The sequence below is a fragment of the Mycteria americana genome, chromosome 4 (genome assembly GCF_035582795.1).
Source record: "Mycteria americana isolate JAX WOST 10 ecotype Jacksonville Zoo and Gardens chromosome 4, USCA_MyAme_1.0, whole genome shotgun sequence".
In the NCBI taxonomy this organism is placed as follows: domain Eukaryota; kingdom Metazoa; phylum Chordata; class Aves; order Ciconiiformes; family Ciconiidae; genus Mycteria; species Mycteria americana.
This window is the reverse complement of record NC_134368.1, coordinates 21,443,347-21,465,773: the sequence shown is the minus strand read 5'-3', so window position 1 is coordinate 21,465,773 and position 22,427 is coordinate 21,443,347. Positions and strand designations below refer to the sequence as shown.

Genomic DNA, 22,427 nt, shown 5'->3' with positions numbered 1-22,427 from the left:
AAGAGCTGAGGCTTCCGCCTTTGCAACCAAAAAGTAAACAATCCCCAGAGAGATGGCTCTGGATAAAAGAGCCTTTGCAAGAAATAACTTGGGGAACAAGAACAAATGAACGCTGAGTCTTAAAGCTGCGTAACACCCAGAACTGCAGGTATCTGCAACGCTGACCAATTTAGCGCTGCATGCTCGGGATGTCTCACGAATAGGTCTTACTTCGGAAAATTGAGAAAGTTGAGAGAGTACAAACCAGCGAGCACTGCTTTGCATAACACACATTGCAGGCAAGAGGGGCAAGTAAAGGGCTGCGATTTCGTGTCCTCACTCACAGTAAGCAGCACCTTTCTCACTACAGTGGGCCTATAGAAAAGCTTTCTCAACATAAATATCAGAATCTAATGGATGTATTTTCCATTCACAGACCTGGACCTGCTCCAGAAAGACAAGAGGAAAGACTCCCCTAACAACTCAGAGAGGGAGAACAAGCAAAGCGTATTTAGGCGATTTGTCCCTGGTAGAGAAAGAAGCAATAGCACTGGCATTAGTTTATTAATAGGTTGGAGACTCTATCCACTCTGCTTTCTCCTCCAAACCAGAGACTGCAGCTGCCATACCTTGTTGCCTAATTGTGATGATATTTTTAATTGTTTCAGTACCTGAGAACATGCACTATATCCTTGAAATGCATTCAAGAAAGTGTAGAGTTCTATAAAAGCAACAACTGAGGAAAAATTTTTTATAGATATGAGGGAATGATTATTTATTATTTCCTCTGACTTGCGCAACTGCAGTTTCTGAATTTGACCAAATGGCTTTGCATCAAACCCACAATTTTAGATTAAGTTGAAGCATCTAGCTTACAGAAAATACTTAGTCTTGATTTAAAGAGACTAGATGATGAGGAAGCCAATATGTCCCTGAATTAACTGTTTCCAGGGTAAATGATCCTCACAGTTAAAAACGTGAACCGTATTCCAAGCCTCTCTCTGTCCATCCTTAAGATCTTCAATATTTTTCTTGATGCAATGAAATTAAATGTGGTACTATTCAAGTCCTAGCTTGAGCATACTTAAAATTGTGTCTGCCGACCTGCCAAACTGAAAATTTCACATAGAAGTTTAAAAAAAAGGATTTTAAGGGCAGATCAAATAATTTTTCCAAGATAATTTTTTACTTCAGAAGTGAATGCTATAGTCAAATCCATGCACAAACCTATTTTTCGTTTTCTGTATTCATCCTAGCATGTTTATAACTAGAAGATAAATTTAAATGGGTTTAAAATTGCAAATAGACATTCATAGATAAAAAATATAAATTATGCTATCATGTGGAAGAAAAACCATTGCAAAAATTAAAGAATAATTTCTATTTGTTTTGTTCTGTGGTTTCTCCTCCATCATTTACCTTGCACATTCCCTACTACCAAACCTTTCCCACATCAGGTAAAATTTTGATTAATCTTGGCCATATATTTACATTGAAGACTACGAAAGCAGTGGCTGAAAATTGGTACGTGTACTAATACACTTTTTCCATAGCTGGTAAAATTTTAATTCATCTCCACCGTGTATTTACATTTGAAACTGCATCACCTGGGACCAGCTGACACCAGCTATGCTGCCTGTTGGTCAACGGCCTCATTTCCCAATGAGCAAGCAGCCAAATCACACAAACCTAATTCACATTTGGCTCTGTTCACCACGCCTCAGTTATAATGTCACCAGAGATGCCCCAAAAGACTACATTATTCCTCACCTACAAAAGTGGTTCCTTCCAGAGACAGCAGATCGATATTGTGGCCATGGAGATAGCGCGGTCTCTCTGCCTAAGAACAGATTTCTGCAAATCCACAGATGACAACCAAGCATTTTTTTTTGTTACTGTATTTGCTTTTTCATTATCTTTGTTCTTTATATGAAGTATTTATGGATATAAAAACAAAGGGGAATTTAGCAATAATGAGTGCCAGGTTACGCACAGATGCCCCAGAAGAGACAAAGGGTGCGAGAGGTCCCTCCCCTGCCCCCGTGCAGGAGGGTGGTGTGGCTGGAGACCCATGGGTGCGGCAGCTCCGCACCTACCGGCACAGCCCGAGGCAGGTACGTGGGCTCCCCTGCACGGCGCCTGCCAAGCAACATGCACCTCCAGACATTGCAGCAGGAGAGACCAAAAAATCCCCACCACACACCGCGGAGCAGTCATCCACTTCTAACCCCTGCGATGGGTGAGCAGGCAACGGATTTGTACAGGGGGTCCTATACTGCCAGCCCACACCAGCCCAGGTTTGTGAAAGGTTGGCTACTCCAGAAGCAGGATTTCTCAAAGTTGTTGCTGTTATGTCTATACTTACTAAATAAAATGTATTAGGCCACACCCTATCTCATGCTAGGTGACATTCAGATGTAATGCAGTATTTAATTTCATGAAACCTGTCTTGCCAAAGTTTGCAATGACCTCAGCCGAGGTGCTGCATCCTCACCTTCCTTTGACACAGGACCTTGCTTGTACTCTTCTGCATAGGATGTTGCCTTCCTTTTGCTTCACTGCCAGCCTTCTGCTTTTTCTTTTAATTCTCTTACAGTTCTGACAAAAGGTGTTTGCCTTTCTGAGTCCTCTGCCACTCTCCTCCACTTTCTGTTAGTGTCCTCCAGGTCTTTGACCTTGATTTCTTTCTCTTCACCTTCAAAGATTCCTCCTAGACTCTCAAGTGCAAACAAATTATAGCTGCAATTTCCATGCCACTGAAGTGCTAAGGGTAGAGAATGTCTTATGTTTGTTTTTTTTTGTTAGACTCATTCGCAAAATAAAAAGTGTCTTGCGTTAGAGAGCTGCTCCAATGTTTTGATGACTCATTTTGTATGTGACTTCCCTAAAACTTTATATACAGTATAAAACATTAAACAAGCCAGAGCTACTACAGAGCTGAATTCATTCACATTCAGTCTTACAAGATGCACTTCAATTTCATAGAATCATACAATATCTCGAGTTGGAAGGGACCCATAAGGATCATCAAGTCCAACTCCCCAAAAAAACTGGGAAAAAAACCCTGACCTGATAGCATATTATTTGAGAAATGGTATGTTTTATAACAAAGACTTACAGATAACAAGCAGCAGCATAAATTTTACATGCGCAGGCTTACATGGCTGTATTTTGACTTCTGCGTACTTGCTACAGGCTTTTTATGCTTTCGGTTAATTCCTTGAGAAGCGCACTCAGAGGTTACCTACAGAGATAACTGCAGTGTGCTGTGCTTTGAGTGTTACGAGCATGGGAATAAAAAGCTATGACCGTTGGGAGAGAAATCTTGGCCCTTCTGAAACAGGTGTCAAAATCTCTACTGACAACTCCAGCTAGCCTTTCATTGTCATGTTTAAAACCAACGTAGCGTATTTCTGAAGCTTGATAGAATATGTACGGTCTGCACTAGATGAGAGTATTGCTATGCTTACAGTAACCATAAGCACTCCCACAGACAGCAGAACAATACAAAAGCCCTTAAAAGTACCAACAATGAAAAGAAGTAACGGGTTTTATACTTAAAAGTCATCAGAGCTGGCTCCATCTCGGCACAGCTCTGGACGATGTGTGCTCCAGCACTGCCAAGCACACATCAGCCCAAAGCGGCAGGAGCAACGGCAGGTGGAACCAGCACTGAAGCTAGGACCAGGGAAGCCTGGTCTCCTATGCCTGCGGTGGCCTTGGTGACACTGCTCACAACTGGGGCAGGGAGTGCCATTTAACCTGAACAAAGGTGTGTAGAAACAACAGATTAGGAGAGGAAACAAATTAGAGTCTGGCAAGAATCAATCACCGAATAGTGAGGAGTTGCAGTCATAGCTGGTCATGAGGGTTGTCTAGATAAGGAGACTAGGGTTTAGAAATTAATGAATTGTCTAGGATGAGCAAGAGGGGAGACAGATCTGAGGAGGAGTACTGGTAAGGCTGGTAAACTGTGAGACAGAGCCAGGAAACAGGGAAGCTTTGAATGGAGGAGGAGACTGGGGAAAAAAAATTATGCTTGAGAGGGAGGGAAAGATTAGGAAAAAGGGCAGTTAGGTGCAATAGGAACCAGCTAAACAAGCAAAATGGGAAAAGGATGTTGGGGCACTGATGGGGGACAGGACAAGGGCACCGCAGAAAGGAGAGTGGTGGCTGGGGAGGGGGAGAGGTTTGCAGGTAGGAAGCTCAAAGAGCTTTGGTAGTGATTTCCATAGTGAGCTCAGGGGGATATCTGGGACTGGCTGGAGGAGACTGGTAGAAGATACCTAAAGAAAGCAGAGGAGAGGACAAAGCAACCAGGGTGCACAAGGAATCAGGCTAGGTCAGGCTCAGATTGAAGAGGTGGGGAGACGTGACAAGCCTGGGGAGAGGCAGGACATGAAGGAGCAATTGAGCCTGTGCCACCAAGTTCATGCTTTTCTTTAACCCCTGGGATGCAATCCAGTGCTTAGGAGCCTTTTCAGCCTTTCCCCATGTCCAAGGTACAGTGCTACTTTCCATTCTAAACAGCAGCACGCTTGCTGTGAATGGGAGTGCCTGCAGGAACTAGGAATTCATATCATGTTATTAACCACCACCTAGCCCAGAAGCAGTTATGGATCTGTTAGAAGAAACTTGAAGGGTTTTTGTACATCACTTTCTGATCTTTGAGTTCGAGTGGTGGTTTTTAACCTAAGTATAATGCTGTTTATTATACTAACACTTATTATAGCAAGCGAGAACACAGAACTTGAAAACTTGTAAACAACAACAATCAACATTATCTAATGATTCATCTAGCCTGGTTAAGGAAGCTGTGCAACTCATTAAGTGTATTTCAGGAGTTGGTTGTTATGAGAGATAATGCCAGACAGTCGACTTCTGCAAGAAACATTTTTTCTCATTATTTTAATCTTAGAAAAATATTAGAATTACAGAAAAGTATAATTAATCAAGTCTGTGTATTAATTTCATTAGTGTGGCAATGAATTAAATACAGTTATCAGAGTAGGAAAGCACTTCTAAATCACTGTTTATCAACAAAGATGAAGTTGAGCTCAGAAGAGATCATCTGAAACCAGACAATTAGACATTAGCTTGATGAATTTGTTGATTGTCTTTCTGGTCTGGCCACCAGCAGCTACCAACATCTAGCTACATGGTAAGAACATACAGCCAGTGCAGGGGGAGGAGGACTGGGCTGCACCTTGGTGACAACCTATTCTCAGATCAGTTTACATCAGCAATGAAGACTGACCCCTTTGAATATATCAACTGGCTGTAGACTTGTATTCCAATAACTCTTATTTGTGCTTGAGAGAGCGGGTATTACATACAACTGTTTCACTCGCAGAAGAAACCATTTCACTTGCATTTAGGAAAAAAAAAAATAGCCTTTTTTAGGATCACACAATGACAATTTGAGGACCCAGTTTTCCTGTTATTCTTGGGATATATATCTTATATCTGGCAGGCAGATAGGAACAGTGTTGACAACAAAGTGATTTATTTTTTTGGAGGTAAATCAAACTTCTTGCTACGCGTATGCTTACATATACACATGCAAGTATTCTTTGCGAAAGACAGCTTGATAGCTGCACATCCAGATTGTTATCTTTCAGGAAGGGCAAAACCAAACTGAACCTACAGCAACCATTAAAAAGTATTTACTCACTAACCTGCACTGATATGTTTATGCCAAAACCAGATGAGGATCATGCACTTCCCTCAAAGAAGGCAATCGTTATTTCAGGATGCCCTGTAAAATTGCAAGTTGTATTTCCTACCTTATCTTCATGGACTTTCCCGTCCCTCCCCTACTTACCCCAATATTTAGAATGTCTTTCCTTGTGCAAAGCCCCTCAGGTGGCGGTTTAAGGTTTCCCCCAGAGCAATGGGGAGTCACTCTCCTGTCTGTCCCCTTGCAGGAGAGGCATTCGTTTTTGGTCTTCCCCAGTGTTGTCCTTTGTGCTATCATCTAAAACTGCCTCAGTTGTGGCATTCTCCATGCTCACCTGACCATGGACCTCTCACAGGGGTGTCTGAATACATCCTTTCCCCACCCCCACCCCCCCCCATATTTGCAGCCTCCAAAGTTTGTTGATATCACACAGAGTCCTTGTCCCCTACGGTGCCAAATGATCTTAAAGACAAAACAAACAAAAGCTTATTTAGGAAGATTTCAGGTGAGGCTAGGAGACTGAAAACAAAAGTGTCACAAGTGTAGAACACAACCTAGTTGATATTTAGCTGGATACCTTCTGAGATGCTTTTGCCTTCCTTGCCTGAGAGTTCTGAGACGTATCTCATTAGCTGGAGGCAGGAACACACAGCATCAATGTGTCAGCCAGGTGTGAGCCAATTTCTGAAATTTTCTAAGGCAAGTTAGGAGAGGAGGGAAGGTTGGGTCCCATCTTCCCCTCCCTCCATGCATTTTACAATTAGCATTACAATTGTAAGTTTCACTCGGTACCTTCTTCTCAGTATAAGTGGCCTTAATATTGATAAAGCTTCTTGTCAATTAATTCTATGTCAGCTTTCAGTGCTCCCTTACTGTGTTTGGGGTTAACATCTTAAAAATCAGAAATACAAGCTGCTAGTTTTGCTTTGTGAGCAGGAAGAAACTCCCTAGATGACACCCTATCTCTATGACTGTTAACTAATGCCTACGCCTTATCATCACACTGAATTATCTGAACACTGAACCCTGACCTCATGTAGAAGATATTATTGGACTTAGCTTCTGTTCTGGGGTCTGATCTTCTCATTTAATGGCAAAAATTCTGACATCCTAGATACATGGCTTCATCCTACATAATTTGCTCATCTCACAGCAGTTACAGGTTCAAAACATGAGTAAAATTATCTGTGATTTTTTCCACGTTTAACTATCTTCTTCCAGTGATGAAGTTTTCAAGCTTTTATTTATTTATTAAATTATGGCAGTACTGTGAAATTTTTCATAATAAACCATTAAAAGAATAGTTTTCCTTCAAGGGAAACAGCTCGGTTAGGATGTGCATTTCCAGCAGCAGATTCCTTGTAACAGCAAATAAAACAAACAGAAATTAGTAGTAAAAATTCCTAATTCAGTGTCCTTCCTGTGACACCCCTCACTCCAGTCAAGTTCCTTCAGACTGAGACCTCGAAGTATGGGATAATGCATAGTGGCTTCCTCCCCAGAAAGCTAGAAAACAGGGGGGGGGGGGGGGGGAGAATTACTCTCATTTGTTCATTCTCCTCCTATTTGCAGCACCCTCTTCTTCAGAAACAAAGCTCTTATACCTTGTAGGTAGGACCTTGCCATCATCCCTCCTACACACTTGAAGCCCCTCCTCTTTCTCTGGTACCAGAGCTGCTGAAGTCAAATCAGGTGTAAGGAGAAGACTGTGGAGCATTGGCCCAGACACAGGAATCTGAACAAAGTTTTGTGCTTGGGCTGTCCGTTTGACATGTACCAGAAAGTTGCTAAAACATCCTAAGAAAGGTTAGCCACTTCTGGATGCTATTACAGAATCTAGGGAACCAAGGACATGACTTTGTATTTTGAGTCTGCTTTACAATTTAATAGCAACTTCTCTTCAGGATGCACTTGCATCCACATGTAGGTGGACTGCAATCCAAAATCAGAGCTGAAGAACATGGTTAGCTTCAATCATGAATTCAACACTGGATCAACACTGCTTAGCAACTCTGGAAAATCACCCCTAGAACAGGTAATTCATAAAGCTTGTGGTGTTTGGGGCTCCATATTCAAAAGGACACAGTACTTTTATCACTTACAGGTGGGACTAAGTGTATACACTTGCTGAAACATGCACAGTAAACCATACAAAACAGGTGGTGTGCTGTGGTGAAGTGCTGTGCTGACTGGTGTGCTGAAGATTTTGGTTTTACCTCTATAAAATGAATTAATTTTGGTCTACTTCTCCAACACAGCTACATTACTTTCATGAACATGCTGTGTTTCTGCTCACTCTCCTACCTTTTACTTCAGCAGCGTTTGCCTCCTTCATGTCTGCACTTCAGGGTTGTTGCAGAGCTCAAGAACTTAAATATCAGCAGTTACATATTCTAAGGAAGTATCAGGAATTGAGGAGAAACATTCAAGAAACATTATGCATCTTACTGTCTGCAGCCTCCTCTGGAGAACAGTCATCCTCTACCTCTTCCTCTGGGACCACCTGAAGATGAATCAACTCGTAACTTGACACACCTAATTATTACATGCTACATGTTCAAGGATGCTGTCAGATAAAGAAGAGGGTGTAGCCTCCATGCGAACATGCTTTCCTGCTCTCAAATCAAAGGCCTTCCTTTAATTAGAGCAATCTAATTAATTTAGGTCCAAATGAAGCTTCACAGGCAAGGGCAAATCCAGATGAGGCATCATAAATAAGCAATACAAATCACTCATTCATCCTATAATTATTAGATGTTTTCAAAACAAGCCTTACAAGGAGGCTGAGGTCCCCTATTGTTTTTATCAGGAAAGGAAGAAAAAGCTTCTTTAATCACCTTATTTTGAAATATATTTGTATAGGTGACTAAATGAATAAATACAGTAACCTAAAAAGTTCAGAAAGCAATTAAGAGAGATTTTTAAATTATTTAAAACAGCTAAAGCTATTAGAATGATGGGCAATCAAATCCTTCCCCTTGAAACAGTTCTGGCAATTAGTCTGTATTTCCTGATTATGGAAAGGCTGCTCATATTTTTAATTTAGGAATTTCTAACAGAGGGAATCATTAATCCACCCCAAACATCACATTTCACAGTCAGAGATTCGTACTGGATGAGTTTACATATTAAGTCCAAAATTCAGTGGTATTCTGGTATCAAGTGATGTGTTGGCTCTCTAACCAATATTTAGCTACCAGTTTCCCATTTGCTTTGGTCCAAACTATCTTTCAGCACATGCTATCCACTAATCCTGGCAGGAAGGGAGGGCAGAATGAGTCCAGCATTATTTTTCCAATCTTTCGGTTTTGGGGCAGCAAAGAGATACAGCTGAAAGGTGCTTTATTCTTCCAGCTACACTGGCAACATAAGGTGAATGAGACGAGGAGAAAGAGCGAGCCACAGCACAGTGGGATTTCTGCAACAGGAAAACGGGCTTGTCTCTCTCTCTTCGCACCTGACCAGTGCTTATCTCCAGGGTAGCACTGCTCATACAGACTATGGAAACAGCAATTTCTCTGGAAAAAAAGAGCAGACCTCATGCCATGGCTTAGAAGGCAAACCCCTGTGCAAGAAAAGAAAGGAGTAGGGTCTCTATTCTCATCTCTGGACTCCCACAGCCCACCAGCTCTAGTTTCTCTGTGCTAGCACGTAGCATGCTACTTTTCTTCAAGTTCTTTCAGGCATCTTCTGAAAAGCATCTTGAGACAGCAACCAAACTGAATCGGACACAAATTTAGGGAACGTGATGCTAATGAAACATTCACAGCAAATCTGCCATTTCATCTGAATCCATACAGAGGTAAAAATCATTCTCCCCTCTTGATCTGGTGAGTTCAGACAAACCCCACTTTCAGTTACAGCAACTATTTGAGTGAAGGAGTAGATTATAATGACCTCAGAAAATGGTCATTAAGATTTTTCAAAAGGCAGGCCAAACAAGTTTTTAGAGAGAAGTAATATTTTGTTTTTTCTCAACCAATCATTTGCTGTAACAGACAAACTTTCAGAGACTGAAGCAGCACTTTTCTTCCTTAAAGTGACTCTGCTTTTTTCCAGCTACCTCTGTTTGTCTGATAAAATATCTATCTGAAAGGCCCTATAAATATGGCCTTTCAGAACATCACAGATGTATCAAAACTACCACTGCAACAACTGATTGTGATAGGTTTGTATACTAAACAGTCATTTTAGGACAAACTGTAAAGGAGGATTAAACCTATATTTCAGACTGCACAAATTAAGACAGTACAGATTTAAATAGGCCGAATGAAGTTATTAGTAAGCAAAGCACATTTCCTCAAAGCACTTCTAGGATGAACTCCAAATGATCAAAGCATGGTACAAGATTACTGACACTGGCTGACCTACACACCTTCATATCAGAAGATTCCCAAACACAGCGATTAGGTCAATAGAGAAAGTGTAACAAGGCCTCCGGCAGGTCATTAAGCAGAAGACACTGGCATTTGAAGTGCGCATCTGACAAAGAAAAACATTGGTTGAAGGCTCCCAGAAATACATGTTTACTTAAGAGGAAGACAAACAGGAATTCAATAGCAGCTTTTACAGTTAGAGAACAATGAATCCTGTGAATATTTCCCACTCATTTAATTTAAAAACAAATCCACCTAATCTGTGTTCTCATTTTCTGCATTTGCTGTCTGTTCTTACTATTGCAAGCAACTTGACTAAGCGGAATATTTTTAGAAACTGACTTTTAAGCAATTACTACAAAGAGATCACTTGGAACTTACAGCGCTAAATACACACACTGAAGGCAGACTGGACAAGTGTGGCCTAAACAAGCCGGGCAGGGGGAAAGAAAGCGATTCTGTGTAGTCAAAATATGCAAGTAATAAAAGTAATGGGTAGAGCTGGCTTCTTAAGGCCCATATTAACTCCAGCTGCATGCTTCCCCAGCTCCTAGTCTCCCCAGTTGCACAGTGAACCCAAAGAATTTTTCTGAAATCAGACTTCACAACATAATTCCTCCTTTTTCTTCCCCCCTCCTGTTTCATACAACAGGGTGGATCTCATGGCTCCTTCTTAAACAGCTTCATCTACTCAAAGAGAAAAATGCTTCTCCCACAGTGGCTGACAAAATGCCTTCTCCACTTGGGCTCTCTGACTCTTAACCATCCCAGATCTCTTCCTAGCTGGGAGGTGAAGGACTGAAGGACCTGACAACTGAAGGACCAGACAAGAAGAAATAGTAATATTCATTTAGCATCACATCACAAATAGTCAGAAATGGGAAAGTACAGGTTTAATTAGAAATCTTCAATCCAAATATGGTCTTCAGCTGAAATAGAAATGACATAAAGGAAAAAGGACAGTATCAAAAGTCTTCCATGGTTTCTGTCTCCTGGTACAAAGTTAAAAGTTTGGCTTTGAGAAAGTAATGCATGTACCAAACACCTGGACCTTTAAAATAATTGTAGTGCTTTACATACTAAAACATGCAAATTATCCAGCAGTCAGGAAGTAGTACCACCAAACTTCTGAGTACCACCACACAGACCCTCTTCTTTCCCTCTAGGTATTTTTTTGGCCATTTCTCTGTGTTTTCTGGATGTTAGGTAACTGCTGCTCCAATAGGGCTATCAAGTATCTGGAAATCCTTGATAAACAGCCGCTCTGCATATACAGACCAACCCTACAATGTGTGCACAGTTACTGCAGCAAGCAAGTTGAAGGCTGGCAATTTTTTATCCAGAGGCAGTAAAAATAAAAATTGTGCCTTTCACCAAAATTTACACTAATCTGTTGTGAGCATGCATCAGGTCCACATACATTTCAGATGAGCTCATAACAATAGGAGCACATGCCCAAATGCTTCAGTTCCATTCTCAGGAAAACATTCCTGACAAGCCCACATTTTCAGAGGTATCTGCCTGGTGTGCAGAACCTCTCACAGACACGGGAAACATCCAGTTAGCACTGCTGAACCCAGGAATAACTAGAACCAATGTAGATTTACATCATCCAACAAAACTTGAGCATTTTTTGTACACATACTCTTCATGTGCTCATTAGAATTATATTAAAAAGAAGGTTCAGGATGTTCTTTTACCAAAACCAATTCTACTTGATAGAAAGATCCAAGACATGACTACCTACATGAGTTGCTGTAAGCTAAGGTAGGGTGCGGATTTACAGCACACTAGGCATTTCACAAAAACTGACCTGAGCATGCCCTTATCGCATGGTGCCAGTGAGCCGATATGTGCTACCAAATGAGAATGGTGTGCATAGGCACTCATCAGCCAGTAGCTTATTTTTGTAAATCCAAACACTTACACCACTATGCCATATCTTGTTAGTGGAACCATACACCCAAAAATCTGGTCCAGATTTTTAAAGGAACTTAGGCATTTAACTTGGCTGTTAGGCATTTAATGGATTGGCACAAAGCAAGACTATGTTAAGTCACTGCATATACTACAAAAAGGACAACTGTCTAGATTTTCTTTTTTAATTAAGAGATGCAGCACAGGACTTTTTAAAGCACAGCCCCACCTGCCTATGTGGAACTTTTGAGTTACCCAGAGCTAAGCTAATAACAGATAGCCTTATCAGCATGTAGAAACAGCACTGGGCAGGTACTGGGAAATACCAAAAAGGTGTGCTCTACTTTAATTCACATTTTTCCAGATAAGTAATAAACTTCCGTTAGATTTTTAAAAAGAGGCATTACATATTTGGCATTGCATTAGCATTATCAGTATTTGCCTACAACACTTTGAAAATAGATCTTTCATTATACCCAGACATGATTTACAGATATGCTCCTTCAAATAGAAACACTGTTAATTTTAAGACAAATCCTTTCTTATGTCCAGATCTGATTTACAGTTAATTTCCTTCAAATAAAAATGTATGACGCAGATTTCCATTTGCTTTCTGCCAGAAACTTCTATTTTTAGATGCATGGCAATTTTATACTCCTTTAATATGCCTACCACTCCTATATAGCAAAGGGTGCACCTTAGCAAGGGCTGACACATTCTGTTAGATAAATAAATTTTTCAGAATTGCTGACAAAATTGTGTCAACGTTGATAAGAACAGTAATGTGTTTGGACCTCCTACTTGATGGAAGTCTGCTAAAGAAAATTACTTAACTTCTTTTTTTTCTTTCTTTCTTTTATTTATGTTTTAACTGTAATTTTTATATGTGGAAATAAACCAGAAAAAGAAGTAGCTCTCTGGGTATACTCCATACTGGAATCAAACTGCTCTGACACAAAATGTCCTTCTGCATCTGTCAAGTTGGGGCTGCTCTAGAAGTCTTCACTGGCTCCCATTTTCAAGGCACAAGGTTTCATGTCATCAGCTTTGCCCAATATCATCTCCACCTATGTCTCTCCCATTTCCTCCCCCACTCACCTCCCACTCTCCATGCTCTGCCCAAATTACTGATGACTGACCCTTCTGGATTCTTTATCCACTCCCAACTATGGACCTTCTTATATCCCACCCATGCTAGTAGAAACAACCTCTCAGCCAGTATCTACCAAATATTTTCCCTCCATCAAGAGCACCCAGAAAACTCCTGTTCTGAAAAACATTCCACTGTTAAAGATTAGGGGGATATGTAGAAAACATGAAATGATACGTATCATACCTTGTGTCTGATCCTTTGTCTGGCATATGTTTGGTAACATACAGACAATATAGATAAATATTTTGTTAGGAATAGTACTGAAAGAACTAGTAGGAAAAGTACTAAAGGAAAGTACTGGTTAGGAAAAGTACTAAAGGAAAGTACTGAAATAGTTTTCTTGTTTTGCTTTTCTTTTTCCCCAAGTGACAAAGCTGGGCTTAGTTTTCCAATAAAAGTGAAAATCTGGCACACATTTGATATACACATATGGGTTTTTTCTTTTCCCTTCCCTATCTCAATATCAAGTCAAACAGAATTTTCCTGAATAGAAAAAGTTTTTCTATCTATCTTGTCTTTGTGATGGCCTGTGGTTTATATTTTATGAAATGATGACAACTTCAAAAACATGTATTTGAATACATAATGTGAGAGGAACATGCATTTACTACTCTTCCTGAAACTAAACAGTTTATTATCCAAAGTGTGGAAACACAAACAAAAAAGGACTTCGTTTACTAATTTCATTCTCCAGAGGCCTCTGCAACACAAGTTATGTCAGAGTGCAGTGAAGATCATGCAACTCAAATACTGTGTTTCAGGGATCTGTAACACTCCTCGCTGCAAGCTTCTGCGAAAGAATCAACTTCTGGTAAGAAGTTTTTCTTCTATTAGCTAAATAATTTTGAGTTCTTTGAAACTATGAATATTTGTCCAAATGTTTACATTACTGAGCAAATGTTAGGTAAATTCCATCCAAACAATGAAGCAACTTCCAGCAATGAGTAACAGAAATAGTGCCTCCCTTACATATTTACTTCGGTAAATGTCTAAAAGCAATCCCATAATCAGATATTGCAATGAGAAATGAAAGACACTGGGAGGATCGCAACATTTGGAACAAAAACTCTTTCACCATAATGTAGATAATGTCTGTGTAGGAAGAGAGGCTTTGTACTCACTTTCATTTCTCACGGACGTTCTCACTTATCTGTTCTTCTCAACGCTTCCAAATTATTTCTTGCTTTGACAAAACAAAACTATTTTTAGAGAATTTCTCAACTCTGGAAAAATGCTTTAAAATAACACTTGGAAAGCCTACTAGAATGAAAAAGACTTCCCCCCCCCAGCTTAGTCTAACTGGCACTATCAAGTATCTCCCATTTTATTTAAAACACTTCCATAAACTGAGAAAACAAGATCCTAGAAATAAGTATACTTAAAATAACCCACAATTCTGATTGAATAGGAAGTCCTTTGAAAACACAAATGCAGTCTCCCTCACATTAATGACCAGCTCCTTCAAAATCATCTATTATAGAACTGCAAGTGTTTAAAATTAAGCATTAAATTAAGAGTTTTGTCAAGGATACAGTTGTATAAGCATGTCCTTACTATTACATGTGTTAAAATTGGAGAAAATGAGTATGGAGTATGCAGAAAAACATCAGAACTGAGTTTTACCTGTAACCAAAAGTTTAAGTTAACTAAGGAACCTATTAGATTACAAAAATACTGTTTACTTATTTTTGCCATATGACATTTTCCCTATTTTCTACAGAACTAGTGAACAGAGTTGAAACAAGAGTGTCACCTATGCAGCTTATACAGCCATCTGCAACACTGAATATTTTTTCAAAGTCAGTGCCTGAAATTTTTGCTGGCTACCTACAACTAATACATTCCCTCACATCTCAAAACAGACCTCCAACTGTCAGGGAGCTACAGCACCTTGTGTCAGCCCCACATTTTCAAAGGGCTTCTAGATACGTAGGAGGAGTACTGAGATTTTAAATGAATAAAAGGTCTTCCTTCTCTAAAACAAACAAACAGAAAAATCACAGGCCATGATCTAAAGCGTTAACAATGTGTGGTATTTAGGAACATTACTGCAAATAACTATGAAGTTTGCATTAGGATTAAATAAGGTTATGATAGACAGAGTGGAAGCAGTCTCCAAAAATTAGACCAGAAAACAGCAATCCAGTGCACTGACTGCAGAAACCACTACAGGATTTCCACCACCACTGTTTCCCTATGGGCAAATCCCAGGCCCTTAGAGAAGGCAAATCCCCACCTCATATTAAGAGTTGGCTTGAGAAGCAGACTGTAGGAGTCTGCTATACAAAAGCAGCAGTTGGAAGAATAAAAGACAAGGAAGGTAATGTATGGCATGATCCATGTCCTGCCACAGTTGTTGCTCATCCTGCAAAACTGATAATAATACTTCCTGACCTCAACGTGTCGCAGAGTGATGGTATTTTCAGATATTACTGAAGCGCTGACATACAACGCTAGTAACTCAAACTGTATTTGGCAAAGAGATTGAATTTAAAACAAAACTCTCTCTTGGGAGAGGGAGCTTCAGGAAACAATCTCAACTGACATCACTTCCCAGTGCTGACACCTTAGTGACATAATACCAAGATGAAGCTTTATTTTACTGCCAAGTCTGGTACCCTCTTGTGAATCTAAACTGAGCAAAGAGGTAATCTTTCCTGCATGCTTACTACTACTTTTCAAGCACAGGCAGCAGCAAAGTTCTTGTGAGCAAAGACACCCGGACCAGCTTATGCTGGATAGAAAGTGGTATAAGCAACACTGACTTTGCAATAGATCTGCTAAGGAACAGTCACAAAATCCATCCCAGAAGTGACGGTAACAAACGAGAGCAATAATGAAGAGCTTGGAAAGATATTATAGTTACCAAGGCAAACATGTCCAACCTTTACTGAGGACTCAGGGAAAAATGCTATCCCCTTAAAACACCAGTGGTGTTCCGTGTAGCACCTACAAGTCCCTTGTTCAACTCCTGCCTCAGTCCAGTCATACTCAATTTCTGAGATAGTCACAGCAGTTTGCTATAAAATGCCCCCCAAATCCCTTTTAAGGATTGTTAGAGCTTTGAACTTATTCACCTCCTTTATATTAGATTTGAAAGTGAAGTAATGAAATTACCCGATAAAACACACATGCTAGAAATCCATAGACCTAGATCACAAATGAAACTATACTGGCCAACAAAAAATTATTTGAGTGAAAAAAAAAACAAAACACCAAAACACACACCAAAAAAAACCCCACACACAACTTCCACAGAACAGCCCTATAAAGTTAAGTTGCTCTCATTCTGTACTTCAAGCATCCTATCCCAAGATGTTCAAAACCACATGACATCCAAAGGTAAGAAAAAAATGTTGTCATAACTAGTAATACTCAAATCAGGGCATGAGTCTGGACCTGGCAGAACACCCATCAAGTGCTGATTTTGCAAAAGGCAAGCTGATTCAGTCCGAATTTGCATGTTCTCCTTGAAGCCCTGTGGAAGGGAGGCAAGTATAGTTTCCAGACTTAAACCTTTCTCTGATGTCAACTCAATGGCTTGTTTTAAGATATCATCACCTGAATACAAACTTTGGCTATCTCCCCAAGGTACAAAGCATGCAGAAAGAGAAGTATGTGTCCAGTCTCAAGTTGTGGAAGGATCCCAGCCTGAGAGAGAATTAAGAACAGTGAAGACAGGTTTCTGTTAAAAGCATTTGCAGATGCATACAAGTGGGCTATTTCATTACTAAGAGTGACCTGCAGCTTCTCACATGATCAAAATATTGCACTTGGGAATAGTCTGAGGATATGGGAGCTCCCTTGTGAGTTCAGGCTGTTGCTAGCACAACTTTGGAGCTGCAGGGCAGAGGACAGCAGTTTAGCTGCAGGTACAGCAAAGTCCCACCCGTGAACTAGAGCTCAAGACCACACATGGTGAACAACAGATGAACAAGAGAAACACAGACTGAAGGATACAAGCTGTTCATTTAAAATAGGCTTCACCTTACACAACTTGGAACATACTATGACCTAACAAGCAAGTAATGCCACTTCCAGCCAGATGACTGCACTGAGAACTATTCTTCCTATATACAATACTCCTTGTATACACTTTGCGTAGTAGAAAGGGATGCAACCACAGCAAACTGAATTAACCTCGCTGGTGTTTAACTGGAAGTGGCTCACTACAGATTGGACAATCCCACTCTAGGAAGTCAAGTTCAACTCAGATTACAAATTCAACGCAGCAATAACGGAGCTGCATATGCTGTTGTCATGAGTACATGCATGTTAGCATGTCTGAGGGACGCTATGGAATAAAAAGTATATATAATCTCTAACGCAAGCAGAAAAACTAAAAGGCAAGTTTGGGTCTGTTACAGAACCTTAAATCTGAAAGTCTCCAGTTGTAACACAGAAAAAGAATGTTGTGGGAAAATGGAAGGCGTAAATTTCACCTACAGTTGTTCAGGACCCCTCCCCAAATTATAACTAACAGAGATGCACTTCTTTTGAAGTTCTGACTTGGTTCACTTTGAGACAACTCCATTCCAACATGTCTACAGGGACTTTGGCACACCTTCACTTTGGTAAGAGACAGCTTTTGCAATTGGAGCTCCTGAGGGATTTTATTCTACAAAATACATAATTGGTGCTTTTGTTAATGCACTTTATTTCAACAAATTGTAAACATTTTTCTTGTATTTGTTTACTACTCCTCTTTGACTCTTATTAAATGTAAAGACTTGCAGATTTCTGCTGATGTTAAAGTTAGGAAGTGAATCAGATGAGGATGTTCACTGACACCTCCTAAGCTTTGCTTTTGTAGCTGTTCAGTATTAAGCTAGGACAGAGGACAGAAGGAAGCACTCTCCCCTTGTTGGGAGATTCTCTTTGACCAGGACTTTAGAACCAAAGGCTGACCCTGGATCAGTTTTTGCTGGGTGAAGGACAGGGTGGTACAGGACTTTGGCTAGAGCTGAGATTGTAAATGTAAATATACTCGTATTGTAAATGTAAAATGTCAATATACTCGACCATGGCACATAAGGTTGTTCCTTCACTCAATACTGAGGTCAAGGAATTATCAGTAACCTACAAAGATAAAATATACTGGGAAGACAGGAAAGAGGACACAGAGTGTCTCTTCCCTCTCCTCCAACTGCAATTTGTTTAAAATCCCTTACACTTGGGTCATCTCAATCTATCACCTCCCCGAAAACCAACTCAAACCAACTCTCAGTGTCATTCTTCCTGAGTGAGCCAGCAGATTCCTTGATTTAAATCAGATCCTACTTTCTCTCAACCTTCAGTAACTTCAAACTTCTCCAAAATGCAGACTACATCTTTATAAGAGGATATCACATCCGTTATTTGACATATGATCATGTCAATACTTCTGCCAACTACAGTGATTCTTCACATCAAAAAAATATTCATTTTATTTTTAAAAGTATTTTAAAATTTGATAGGAAAAGGGAGAAAACCAAGACACATTGTAATTAGCTATGTATTTATGGATCACCAGCAAAAGTCCTTGAATGTCAATCTCCCAGGTACAAACCATATCTTCTCCTTTGGGAGCACAGCACACCTAGCATTGTAGATCTCCCTGCAGTTGAAATAATACTCAGAATTTGTAAGGAAGAAAGTAATCTGGGTGTGACATAACTGAAAAGTGAAAGCCCGGACATACAGGCACTTCTAATTTCAGATTAGTGGCTGTTTTTATTAGAAGGTAGAGATCAACCCTGACACTTATCTACTAAGCAGGGAGCTTCAAACTTAGAACATAGAAGTGAAACATGTAGTTGGGAAACTGAAAGCCTTGGTCACTTGTTACTTGTAGGGCACCATTTTAGGAACCATCAGTGTCTTTTTAAATTCCTGTGAAGCACTCAGCTCTGCTGTTTTATATCTTTTTTTTACCATAGTCTGGACATTGATACCAAGTATGAGGAACTCTTTATCCATTTATTGTAAGCCATTATATCATTGACACTGCATGACCACAATATGTCCAATCTCTGCCATAAGTTCTGGTGAGAAACAAGACCAAGAAGTAGGTCTGATCGAACTGTTGCCATAAACATAGTAGGAATTTAACAAAAAATTCTGCTTTTACTTGTGTCCAGGAGCCCTCCAGTGACCTTTTACAGGGATAATCAAAGGTGGAATTCGGCCCAAAGCAATTTGCTTTTAAACATTGCATTCAAACATCAAGATGATTAATAGATACCGCAGAGAAATCAACATACCCCTAAACTCTGGACTGGTATTTTAAGTCTTCAAAATCATCAGAAACATTGCCAAAAATCTTTGCATCCAGTTCTTGCTCTCCACTTTCCCTTCATGCTCTCTTTAGACTGGCTCTGTCCTTTCAATCTTTAAAAACCACCTGGCTACATCCATCTATCCTCTTTGCCATTATTTCTTATGTAATCAACACTGCAGCAGCAACCTAGCAAACCATAGAGCCAGGCAGTGTAAGAAGGGAAGCTGATTTCATTTTAAAACAAAACTGAGTTCATCCACTCACACCCTTATATCCACATACTCACAAGCATCTGGATATGTATGTCCAAATAGTCTGTGCAAAGTTCAGGTGCCAACACTCCTGAATGCAGCAGGTCTGTCTAGGACTCCTTGTGACAACACAGAGAAAAAGGGACACCAGCTATTGAGTTCTTACCACTTTGGGCTCTTCTTAGGCTGGCAAACGTGTACTCAGTTTGGATAGGCCTTTTTGTACCCTTTAGGAACTGTCAATAATCAGTCTGTCCATCTTGTCCTGCCTCCAAGAGTCATCAGGATTTGCTCAGGTCTTTGTCTCCTGACCACCTGCACACAGACACATGCTAGGATTTTGATGACCTGCTCATCCAGGTGACTTCAACACATGCCATTCTTATAGCCCTTCTGCTGCTGCTCTTCCTTCTGGTACCTCCACTCCCAGACATTCCCTTTCATACCAGTCTTAACATGTCTATTACAGTTCTCCAAAATTTCAGTGATCACCAACCAGGGAAGAGAACTACAGAAATTATAACCCTCTGCAGAACAAAGCAGAGAAATTGTTTCAGTGCACAGCAGAACTGCACAGTATTTTAAGGCAAGAAGTGAACTAACCATAATTAGGCCTTAAGTTATAAACAGGTTGTCTTCTGATATTCATTTCTTTAATAGTCTTCTAATAAGACCATATGCATTCCATTTTATCTCTCTCAAGGGATTACTATACATTGAAAAATGTTCTAGAAAATAAACTAATTTAGAAGAGATTTATTTCTAGGTACCACAAAAAATCCAGAACTCTCATCTGCTTTACTCACTAGTTCATCTTCCTGCCTTAATACTATTTAAAAAAATAAAATAGCTAGAAACTGTGCAGGCAAATAGTATGTTGTTCTTCATGCAACTGATCAAAATAACATCACCTCAAAATTATTATCCACTATCTGGAAACCACAGTGCCCACTGATGCCGTCCAGCCTCCTTTTGCATTTCAATATTCTGAACATTAGCTAATTAGTTGGAGCATTGAGCCTAGTATAGACTGGCTGCAAGAGAGGGGACATCACAAATAGCGCACATTTCTAAAAGAAAGCAAAAAGTCTTTGTCCATTTGCTTCTAGTCTAGTAGGATTCCACTATGAAGGACATATGGTTAATTCGACATATGGAAAGATAAAGTTTATTGTTCTTCAGATTATTGCAGCATTTGAAAGCATTGGTCTTTGTGCTATCCTCAGGAAACCACAGGTTACCCCAACAGTCTAAAATAAATATGTGACCGGATGAAAAAATTCCTTACCTTTGCCCCTGTGGGTCTTATCTGTAGTGGCTGTTTAGGAGATGATTTTCAGTGCACCTTGGGGCAAGTCTTCATCTTCATTACAGAATTTATATATGAATTCTTCTGAGAATTACAAGAAGCAAAGTCAATCTCTGAAGACTTTATTTTAATAACTAATTTAAGAAAAAAATGTACAGGGAAAAATTATTGCACCTCTAAATCTTCAAAAGAATCACTAGGGTGATAAAAAGAGGGTTTTTTTCAGATCTTATTTTCTGGCCACTTTGGAAGAAGGTCTTGAACCTCACTTTCTCAGGTGGCTAGCACATACCCTAATCTCCAGACTGTAGAATCAAACATTTTTCAGTCAAGCAAACAAATAATTGGTTTGTTCAAAGCAGAACAGATTCAATGACCTACTAAGAGAACTCCAACACCAGATCCAACATGCAACAGCTCTACTGACATGGGACTGAATTCCTTTTGTGTGACAGTAAAAGTATGGATTTGAAAGTAGAGTCTTTTATTTCCTATAGTAGGCCCTAAGTAGTCCTTTTCTTTTTCTCTTAGTAAGAATAGGCTCACTCTAGGAGGTAGGGCTCCTGGTGAGAACTGTAAGAACTAAACCCGATAGGATTCCTTACTTTATCCTCTAGGTTAAGTGCGAGAACTGCATAAAACCACCCCAAGTCTTCTGATTCACAGGAGCAGGCACGATTACACAATTTGCACAAAGCTGCCAGCAGAGCTGTAAAACTGCTAGCTAAGAGCAGTAGCCATATAATACCCCCGGGGGGGAAAAATGCTAGAACGCCCACACTACAGTTATATCCCATTATAACTTACCTAAACTCTGGACTTTGCTGGCACCAATGGTTTCCAGACTGATTTGCTAGCAGCTCTTAACCTAAAGCTTAGTTAAACTTAACCTAAAGCTATAGTTAAATGCATTTTATTCACCTACAAATGGCATTTTTTCTCTTCCACTTCCAAAGGTGGTGTGTTTTTTTTTTCTTAGAATTCCTCCACAGAAGCATTCTCCATAGAGGTCCATATGTCATTTTGCATCTCCCTCCTTGAAACTCACCCTGTGACAATTCCTTTCATCCTCTCTCCTCATTCATATACATTCTCCTTACTGCTTATTATGAAGTGATCCATGGTGAAGTCTTCCTTCCCCTCTCCAAAATGTCCTTCTTAGACTGCTACCATTGCTCCATGGCACAAGCTAAGCCAGCTTGTGAAGCAAGAAATTAGAGTCACAATGCCAGGAGCAACAGCTAGTTTAAGGTAGCAAGAGAAATCTTCTCAGATATTACTGCAGTATGTAAGAAGACACATGAGCCAACTCTGACTACAGATATTAACACAGGCCAGAAACTTAGTAAAGAACTTAAATACTTGCATAGATGGCTTTCCCATTCTGTCAAAGTTTACATATAGGCCTAAAGCTTTTTTAAGTAGGTTTTTCAAAGCCAAGCAGCATTAGGACCAACTGTAGGTATTGTTACAAAAATACACATCCCTTCTCCCCTCTGCAAA

The 22,427-nt window shown here is 40.0% G+C and overlaps 1 protein-coding gene across 1 annotated transcript in view; it reads right to left on the bottom strand.

The window, feature by feature from the left end:
- Positions 1–22,118, bottom strand: part of SLC34A2 (solute carrier family 34 member 2) — a 62,035-nt gene extending 39,917 nt beyond the window's left edge. Inside the window, exons 1-2 of the mRNA XM_075499871.1 lie at positions 21,846–22,118; positions 20,904–21,005 (exon numbers count right to left, since the gene is read on the bottom strand). The gene's annotated coding sequence lies outside the window, so the exon portion shown is untranslated. The remainder of the gene's footprint in view (positions 1–20,903; positions 21,006–21,845) is intronic.
- Between the last annotated feature and the right edge of the window lie 309 nt (positions 22,119–22,427).